This window comes from Ananas comosus, linkage group 10, assembly GCF_001540865.1.
Source record: "Ananas comosus cultivar F153 linkage group 10, ASM154086v1, whole genome shotgun sequence".
NCBI lineage: Eukaryota > Viridiplantae > Streptophyta > Magnoliopsida > Poales > Bromeliaceae > Ananas > Ananas comosus.
In genome coordinates, this window is record NC_033630.1 from 6,743,063 (window position 1) to 6,753,162 (window position 10,100).

A 10,100-nucleotide genomic window follows, 5' to 3' on the forward strand; every position below is an offset into this window, starting at 1 on the left:
GTATGGATTTGGTTCATGAACTTGGATATGGTTCATGGGTTTGGTGTATGGATTTGGTTCATGAACTTGGATATGGTTCATGGGTTTGGTGTATGGATTTGGTTCATGAACTTGGATATGGTTCATGGGTTTGGTGTATGGATTTGGTTCATGAACTTGGATATGGTTCATGGGTTTGGTGTATGGATTTGGTTCATGAACTTGGATATGGTTCATGGGTTTGGTGTATGGATTTGGTTCATGAACTTGGATATGGTTCATGGGTTTGGTGTATGGATTTGGTTCATGAACTTGGATATGGTTCATGGGTTTGGTGTATGGATTTGGTTCATGAACTTGGATATGGTTCATGGGTTTGGTGTATGGATTTGGTTCATGAACTTGGATATGGTTCATGGGTTTGGTGTATGGATTTGGTTCATGAACTTGGATATGGTTCATGGGTTTGGTGTATGGATTTGGTTCATGAACTTGGATATGGTTCATGGGTTTGGTGTATGGATTTGGTTCATGAACTTGGATATGGTTCATGGGTTTGGTGTATGGATTTGGTTCATGAACTTGGATATGGTTCATGGGTTTGGTGTATGGATTTGGTTCATGAACTTGGATATGGTTCATGGGTTTGGTGTATGGATTTGGTTCATGAACTTGGATATGGTTCATGGGTTTGGTGTATGGATTTGGTTCATGAACTTGGATATGGTTCATGGGTTTGGTGTATGGATTTGGTTCATGAACTTGGATATGGTTCATGGGTTTGGTGTATGGATTTGGTTCATGAACTTGGATATGGTTCATGGGTTTGGTGTATGGATTTGGTTCATGAACTTGGATATGGTTCATGGGTTTGGTGTATGGATTTGGTTCATGAACTTGGATATGGTTCATGGGTTTGGTGTATGGATTTGGTTCATGAACTTGGATATGGTTCATGGGTTTGGTGTATGGATTTGGTTCATGAACTTGGATATGGTTCATGGGTTTGGTGTATGGATTTGGTTCATGAACTTGGATATGGTTCATGGGTTTGGTGTATGGATTTGGTTCATGAACTTGGATATGGTTCATGGGTTTGGTGTATGGATTTGGTTCATGAACTTGGATATGGTTCATGGGTTTGGTGTATGGATTTGGTTCATGAACTTGGATATGGTTCATGGGTTTGGTGTATGGATTTGGTTCATGAACTTGGATATGGTTCATGGGTTTGGTGTATGGATTTGGTTCATGAACTTGGATATGGTTCATGGGTTTGGTGTATGGATTTGGTTCATGAACTTGGATATGGTTCATGGGTTTGGTGTATGGATTTGGTTCATGAACTTGGATATGGTTCATGGGTTTGGTGTATGGATTTGGTTCATGAACTTGGATATGGTTCATGGGTTTGGTGTATGGATTTGGTTCATGAACTTGGATATGGTTCATGGGTTTGGTGTATGGATTTGGTTCATGAACTTGGATATGGTTCATGGGTTTGGTGTATGGATTTGGTTCATGAACTTGGATATGGTTCATGGGTTTGGTGTATGGATTTGGTTCATGAACTTGGATATGGTTCATGGGTTTGGTGTATGGATTTGGTTCATGAACTTGGATATGGTTCATGGGTTTGGTGTATGGATTTGGTTCATGAACTTGGATATGGTTCATGGGTTTGGTGTATGGATTTGGTTCATGAACTTGGATATGGTTCATGGGTTTGGTGTATGGATTTGGTTCATGAACTTGGATATGGTTCATGGGTTTGGTGTATGGATTTGGTTCATGAACTTGGATATGGTTCATGGGTTTGGTGTATGGATTTGGTTCATGAACTTGGATATGGTTCATGGGTTTGGTGTATGGATTTGGTTCATGAACTTGGATATGGTTCATGGGTTTGGTGTATGGATTTGGTTCATGAACTTGGATATGGTTCATGGGTTTGGTGTATGGATTTGGTTCATGAACTTGGATATGGTTCATGGGTTTGGTGTATGGATTTGGTTCATGAACTTGGATATGGTTCATGGGTTTGGTGTATGGATTTGGTTCATGAACTTGGATATGGTTCATGGGTTTGGTGTATGAATTTGGTTCATGGTTCAAGGAATTTGGGTTTAGTTTAACGACTTTTCGGTCGTTTGGATTTGGGTTTAGTTTAACGACTTTTCGGTCGTTTGGATTCAGGTTTAGTTTAGCGACTTTTCGGTCGTTTGAATTTGGGTTGTTTAGTTTAACGACTTTGCGGTCATTTGATTTGATTGTTTAGTTTAACGACTTTACGGTCGTAGGTTTTATTTGTGGACTTTGGGTTTTGGCATTTTATTTGTGGACTTTGGGTTTTGAAATTTATTTGTGGACTTTAGGTTTTGGGTTTATTTGTGGACTTTGATTTTGGGATTTATTTGTGGACTTTGGGTTTGGGTTGGCTTAATCCTCTTGTATTTGATTTGGGATGAATCGCCTTAGGTTTTCATTTGGTTTACCCCTTTCAGGTTTGGTTTGGGCTGAACCGTTATGCTTTGGTTCGGGACCCATCAAGACTTGGTTTGAGTTGAACCGTTATGCTTTGATTCGGTTCGAGTCAGATCCTTCATGGTTCGATTCGAGTCGGGTCCTTCATGGTTTGGTTCGAATCGGATTCTTCATGGTTCGATTCGAGTCGGACCCACATTGGTTCGAGTCGGACTTTGATCTAATTGAACCGAATTCAACTCGAGTCGGTTCAGGTCGGATCCTGTTCGGTTCGGGTTGAACCCGCTTCAGTTCGAGTCGGATCCTTCATGGTTTGGATTAGACCCACTTCGGTTCGAGTCGGATCCTTCATGGTTCTGATTGGATTGGATTTACTTTGGTTTGGTTCGGACCGGATTCGGTTCGGTTCAGTTCGGATTCACTTTGGTTCAAGTTGAATCCTGTATGGTTCTGTCCGGATCAGATCCACTTCGGATCAAGTTGAATCCATTTGGTTTGGTTCGGATTGGATCCGCTTCAGTTCGAGTCGAATCCTTCCTGGTTCGAATCAGGTCAAATCCACTTTGGATCAAGTTAAATCCATTTGGCTCGGTTCGGATCAAATCCACTTTGGTTCGAGTCGAATCCTTCCTGGTTCGGTTCAAGTCGGATCCACTTCGGATCGAGTTGGATCCTTTATAGCTTGGTTCAGACTGGATTCGGTTCGGTTCAGTTCGGATCGGATCCGCTTTGGGTCAAGTTCAAGTCGAACCCATTATGATTTGGTTCAAACGGGATCGGTTCGGTTCAGCTTGGATCGGATCCGCATCGATTCAAGTCGAATCCTTTATGATTCGGTTCAGTTCGGATCCGGTTCGGTTCAGTTCAGATCGGATTCACCTTGGTTCAAGTTGAATCCTTTATGGTTTGGTTCAGACGGGATCCGGTTCGGTTCAGCTCGGATCGAATCCGCTTCGGTTTAAGTCGAACCCATTATGATTTGGTTCGGTTAATGTCTTTAATGGTTCAATTAGACTTATTGATTAGACTTGATCGGCTTATCATCCGATTTGATTTGTCATCATGGTTTGGTTGACTCGGGTCAAGCCTATTACGAAGACGGCGACCAGGTTTAATGAACTGAACTCAGGTCAAGCCTATCACGAAGACGGCGACCCAGTCTAAATGAACCGAACTCGGGTCAAGCCTATCACGAAGACGGCGACCCGGTTTAATTAGCCGAACTCCGGTCAAGCCTATCACGAAGACGGCGACCCGGCTCAATAAATCGGACTCAGAACCGAACCCGGGTCAAACCTATCACGAAGACGGCGATCCGGTTTAATTAACCGGACTCGGGTCAAGCCTATCATGAAGACGGCGACCCGGTTTAATTATCCGAACTCGGGTCAAGCCTATCACGAAGACGGCGACCCGGTTTAATTAATCGGACTCGGGTCAAGTCTATCACGAAGACGGCGACCCGGTTTAATTATCCGGACTCGGGTCAAGCCTATCACGAAGACGGCGACCCGAGAAAAATATTTGTTATCATTTTTTATTATTTTATTTTTGTTGTTCTCATTTTGGTCCGAATCGAAGTTCAACCGTGTCGAGCCTATCACGAAGACGGCCGCTCGGTATGATCATAAGTCCAATAAGGGTAACGATCCAACGTCGAGATTGAAAGTGTCGAGCCTATCACGAAGACGGCCGCACAATCAAATCGGTTGGAGGCTCGTCGTCACGTCATCCGCCCGCTCGTGTAGATCTTTCGTCGGCGTTGGGGAGATGGACGTTTAGTGAATACGCACGCATGATATAGTAACGATCCAATGCCGGATTTGATCGGGTCAACCTATCACGAAGACGGTCGTGTTGATCAAACCGACAAATAAATCGCTACTATACGTTTGCACGTATACACTAATCCGCCGTCGTCGGAGAAGAAGAAGAAAGAGGCCATGAGGCCTCCTCGCGCGCCATTGTCGTTGTCAAAGTCGTCACAACGCCGCTACCGCCGCCGCCGTCGCCGTTGCGCGTCCTCGTGCGCCATTGTCGTGGTCGAAGTCGTTGTCAGCGCGCCGTTGTCGACGTCGTCGTCGTCGTCATCGCCGCCGTCATCGCACTGTTGCCGTCGCTCTCTTCTTTTTTTTTTATCTTTTCTTTTCTTTTGCTTTCTTTTTCTTTTCCTTTTTTTTCTTTTCATTTTCTCTTCTTTTTTTTTTTTCCTCCCTCCAAGAGAGCCTTTATTTTGAATCTCATGGTCCAATTTATAGTGGTTCTAGGACCTCTTCAACTTGGAAATGATTCAAAAATTTTTAAAAATAAGGCAATAATATAATTTTTTATTTCTTTTCCTTTTTGATGGTTGGCCATCTAAAGAAAGTAGCAATCATTCCCCATTAATTCTATTGCCTTCCATATTTTCAATTTGAAATTCAAATTTGAAATTTTTTTTGTTTTGATCCCAACAGGATGGAATTTGATATTTGAATGATGTTATATATTCTAAAATTGTACTGTTCTATATGAATTTGTGTCAGGTTATTGATAGAGTTTTAGCCACCGTTTGGTTGGGGGTTAAGGGGTGGAATAACCTCTTAACCTTTAATTTATACCCAAACACCACTCTTAAGGGGTGGGATTAGTAAACCCCACCCCAAACCGGGTTAGTGAGGTTTACTAACCCCACTCTCCCTCCCAACTTTAACCCCGCACGTATTCCGAGCTCTCATCTTTTTCTTCTTTATCAATCATTAACCCCACTCCCCCTCCCAACTTTAACCCCGCACGCATCCCGAGCCCTCACCTTTTTCTTCTTTATCAATCATTATCTTTTTATCCCACCTACTCCAACCAAACACTTTTTTTCACTATCCTAGACTAACTCCAACCTCCAACCAAGCACAAAAAAACTTTAATCCCATTTTAACCTTGAACTTAACCCTATCCCTGGTATAGCTACTTTTTCCTTAACCCCGAACCAAACGGAGGCTTAGAATCTTGTCTTCCTGATTTTAATGTAATATAGTGTACTTTGGCCTTGGGTTATTTGACAGGACTCGAATGCTAATATGGAAGAAATTCTAAACATGGGTATAAGTTGCAAAAAGAAAAAAAAAATTAAATCGTAAATTTTATGCAAAAAATTGAATGCAAATGTTCTACTGGTTCATTTTATTTTTGAGCAATACTATTTGTACACTTGAAAGTTGGGTTCATCTACGAACCAATTTTTTCATGTTAGTCGTAAATCAATTAACATGCACAAAGTGTAATTATCAGTAAGTCATCAGCTTTAGAAGAGATTTAGCTCCGTGTCCAATCTCGTCTTGGTGATTAGAATTCCGTGTACATGTTTTTTTATCTTGATATGGATCCGTACTTATAATTTATTTATAACAAAAATAACACCCCAAACTAATTTCTCTTGCTTTTTATTTCTTTATTTGTACTCACTTTTTTCAACTCATGGTTTATTTCCTTTCTTGTTTTATTTGTTTTTTTTTGTTTTTTTTTTTTTTTTGCTAGAATCGTAGTGACGCTACCTGTCATTCATTGATTATAATTAGGCGCTAACAGAGAGTAGGGCAACCCAGCGCGAGAAAAATAAAAAAAAAAAAAAAAAAAAAAAAAAAAAAAAAAATCATAGAGTGTCTTTCCAAGAATCAATCAAGTACTTGAGCCTACGCACCGCTACTTTGGGGTCAAACTGAATATCGCGAAAGATAAGGTTGTTCCTGGCCTTCCAAATGGTCCACCAGCATGCGGCCAATTCAGCTAGGCCGTCCCTTCTACTTTGTCCACCATCCCTTCCCCTCCACCTATCCCAGACAATATGTACATCGTCACCCAACTCTTCCGACTGAACGTCCTCGAGTCCCGTGACCATGATAAACTTGATAAAGGCGCATTGGGTGAATAGGTGGTCCACCGACTCGTCATAAACCCCGCACATTGCACAAGCCGTACTTCCTGACCATCCTATCTTCCTGAGATTGTCAGTCGTAAGTGTTCTTTTCTTAAGAACTAGCCAACAGAACACTTTGATCTTGAGTGGAATTCGGAGTCTCCAAATAATGTTAGCCCGTCTGTCCCTCGTGCCCCCGTCGTTCAACATCCGATAGGTCGATTGGACTGAGAATGTACCATTACTGCCCCATCTCCATCCTAACTTGTCCTCCCTATACGTAATATTAAAACTCGTAACTCTCCTTTTGAGCTCCGAAAGAGTGGGGCACAGGTGCGTTGGAATCGAGGATTCATCGCCCAGAATTGTACTCCAATTCCAGCCGTCACTGCCGACGTCACTGCCAAAGCAATCCTTAACCGATGTTGGTTTGCAATCCAGCAACGCGTACACCTCCGGGAACGCCGCTTGAAGTGTGGTGTCCCCACACCATCTGTCCAGCCAAAAATCCACCGACCGCCCATTGCCCAGAGAATAGTTGATCCCCCATTTAAAGATATCTTTAATGGTTAACACCCCTCTCCACCAATGGGATGGAGGCCTGAATCCTCTTCCCTCCCACAGCGGCCTTCTTCTGCGGTATAATAAAGCCCGGATAATCTTGATCCATGGTAGATGAGGTGTCGTATGGAATCTCCACCACCATTTGACTAGAAGAGCCTTATTCATGTCAGCTACATCTAGGATGCCTAACCCACCTGCCCTTTTACTCAAACAAACGTTTTTCCAAGCAACAAGGCACCCCTTGCCAAGGGAGTTGCTATGGCCAGTCCAGAAGAAGTCTCTGCGTAGAGCTTCGATGCGCTTAATCGCCCAAACAGGTGCCTTGAACACTGACAGGAAGTAAATTGGTAGATTGGTGAGCACCGCGTTGACCAGGATAAGTCTACCCCCTTTAGAGAGAAGCTTAGCCTGCCATCCGTCGATTCTGTGCTGCAGCTTCTGAATAACCCCTCTCCACACCTCCTTTGTGGGAGGTTTAGGTGAAAGAGGGAGGCCTAGGTAAGTGGTGGGGAGGGTACCAACTTTGCAGTCGAGCAACTGTGCGAGTCTCTCCGCTTTGCCCTCAGTCTCACCCAGATAATATAACTCGGACTTTTCTCTGTTGATTTTCAATCCTGACGCCCACTCGAATAGTTTCCACATCAGTCTTAGGTTTCTCATATATCGATTTCTAGCCACAGAGAAAAAGAAAGTATCATCCGCAAACTGTGTTAGTGTCGTTAGGCTCTCATGTGAAGGACCAATTCCCTTGAAAAGGTTGTTTGAGGTGGCATTGCTGGTCAATCTGGCGAGGCACTCCGCCACTAACAGGAATAGGAATGGCGAAAGTGGATCTCCTTGTCGTACCCCTCGCTTAGTTTTGATCCAGTTCGTCGCCTCACCGTTAACCAGAATAGCTACTTTAGCATTACATACACATTGTTCAATCCAGCTACACCATCGCTCCTCGAAGCCCCACCATCGGAGAATACTGAAGAGGAAGGGCCAATAAATCCTATCGTAAGCCTTTTCGAAGTCCACTTTTATGCCTACCCCTTCAATAGCCTCCTTGCTACCCCATCGAATTAGTTCTGACACAGTGACATACGCGTCGGTAATATTTCTCCCTTTCAAGAAAGCGGATTGGGAAGGTGAGATTAGCTCATCCATACCCACTGCTAGTCGATTCGCTAGGACCTTCGAGATTATCTTTTGAATACCATTGATGAGACTGATAGGTCGATACTCGTTAGCTCTTTTTGCCCCTTCTTTCTTTGGTATTAGGCAAATAAAGGAATAATCTAAAGGAGCAGTAGTAATCCCGCCCTCGTACAACTCCTGGAAGACATTGAGAAGGTCTCCCTTTAGGGTGTCCCAGAAAGTTTGGTAAAATCTTAGAGGGAAACCATCAGGTCCCGGTGCTTTATCACTACCCAACTGAAAAACCGCCTCTTTAATTTCCTCGACACTGAACTTCTCCGTTAATCGCCTCATCATGGGAGCCGTAACCCGTCGAGAGGTAAATAGCCTACTCCAATCGCCGAAGGAGTGCGGGGCTGAGGCTTCCGCTGAAAAAAGTTCTTTAAAGTATTGGAAAAAATACTTCTTCTTATCATCCTCTGATTGGTACACATGCCCATTATCGGTAACGACTCCAATACCATTGGCCCGTCTTCTCCCGTTAGCAATACTATGGAAGAATTTAGTATTGTTATCCCCCTCCTTCAACCAGTGCTGATTAGCCCTGGCTCTCCACATGGCGGCTTCATCGTTAAGGACACCCCGTAACTTACCTTTCAAATCCTCTCTTCGCACTACCCATTCCTCAGCAAGCGTTCCGTGCTCCTCCGCTGTATCAATCTGATAAATTTCCTCCATGAGACATTTCTTAAGGTCCCGGATACTGTAGAATTCGCTTTTGCACCATTCTTTGATCCTTTGTCGGCAGTATCGCAGCTTTGCTGTGAAAGTAAGCACAGCAGAACTTTTATTCCTTCCCTCCGTCCACCATCGTGGTACTTTGGTTAGGAAATCGTCATGATTGAGCCACGCTTCCTCAAATCGAAAGATTTTCTGCCTTCCCTTGGGTCCTCGCTCAGCCGTAAGCAGTATAGGACAGTGGTCCGAAGTGACTCGAGGTAGCGCAACAACCTTGGATAGCGGAAAGTCCTGGTCCGAAGTGACTCGAGGTAGCGCAACAACCTTGTTTATTTCTCTTAATAATTATTTGTTTTGTATAGAATGCATAATAAATAAATGATTGTTATGCACATAATGATCTCATGTCTCTTGAGATCTCTCAGACTCTCTTTATGTTGTGGGATATGCTTAATTATTTTTCCCTTTATAATTGTACTTTTCATTTCCAACATACAATCTGTTGAAATGAGTTTTATTTATTTGCCATACCATCATACGTAACTTATTCATTTTAACTCGTCACGCTATGGTACCCTTTTTTCTTTTTTTCTTTTTTTTTTTTAAAAAAAAAGGTGCCCATAGGGCTTGTAAAATATAAATATTGATTAGTCTTTAGATAAATGTCTATTCTTTGTACGGGAAAAAAAAAAACTTTGGGAAAAATTTTTTGGAATCTCTTTTAGTCATATAATTATGCACCAATTAACCATAGTTATTCAAAACAGAGTATATGATATAATTGTGATAATTCAAATTTAAGTTAAGATTAACCCTGAATCATGCTGTAGAATAAAGTTTTAACTAATTATTAAATTAGTCACTCCACATAATTAAGAACAAACCTATGCTCCTCTTTTGATAGAAAATTTTTTGAGAATTAGCGGAAGATTTCTTTTGATAGAAAATTTTTTCAGAATTAACAGAAGAAATCAGAATTCAATGCATATTCCAACTCCTCTCTTCTTTCAGATAAATATAAATATAGTAGGATTGGCATGATAATTTTATCTATATGTACATTAATCCATATTCAAATTCAATTCAATTAGTAGTAAATGAATGATATATTATATATTGTAATATTATAAACACTAATGTGAAGCAGTGGTTTATTAAAACTAATCAATATATTTTTTAAATCAATCTGTCTATGAGAAAAGGTCAAGAGAGAGACTTTGATTTTTATTTTAACAATTATGATGATACGAGTTGCAGATGCGAATTAAAATTAATTGGCTAACAAGTTGGGCATCATTATTTCAATATAATCGACCCTTCTGAT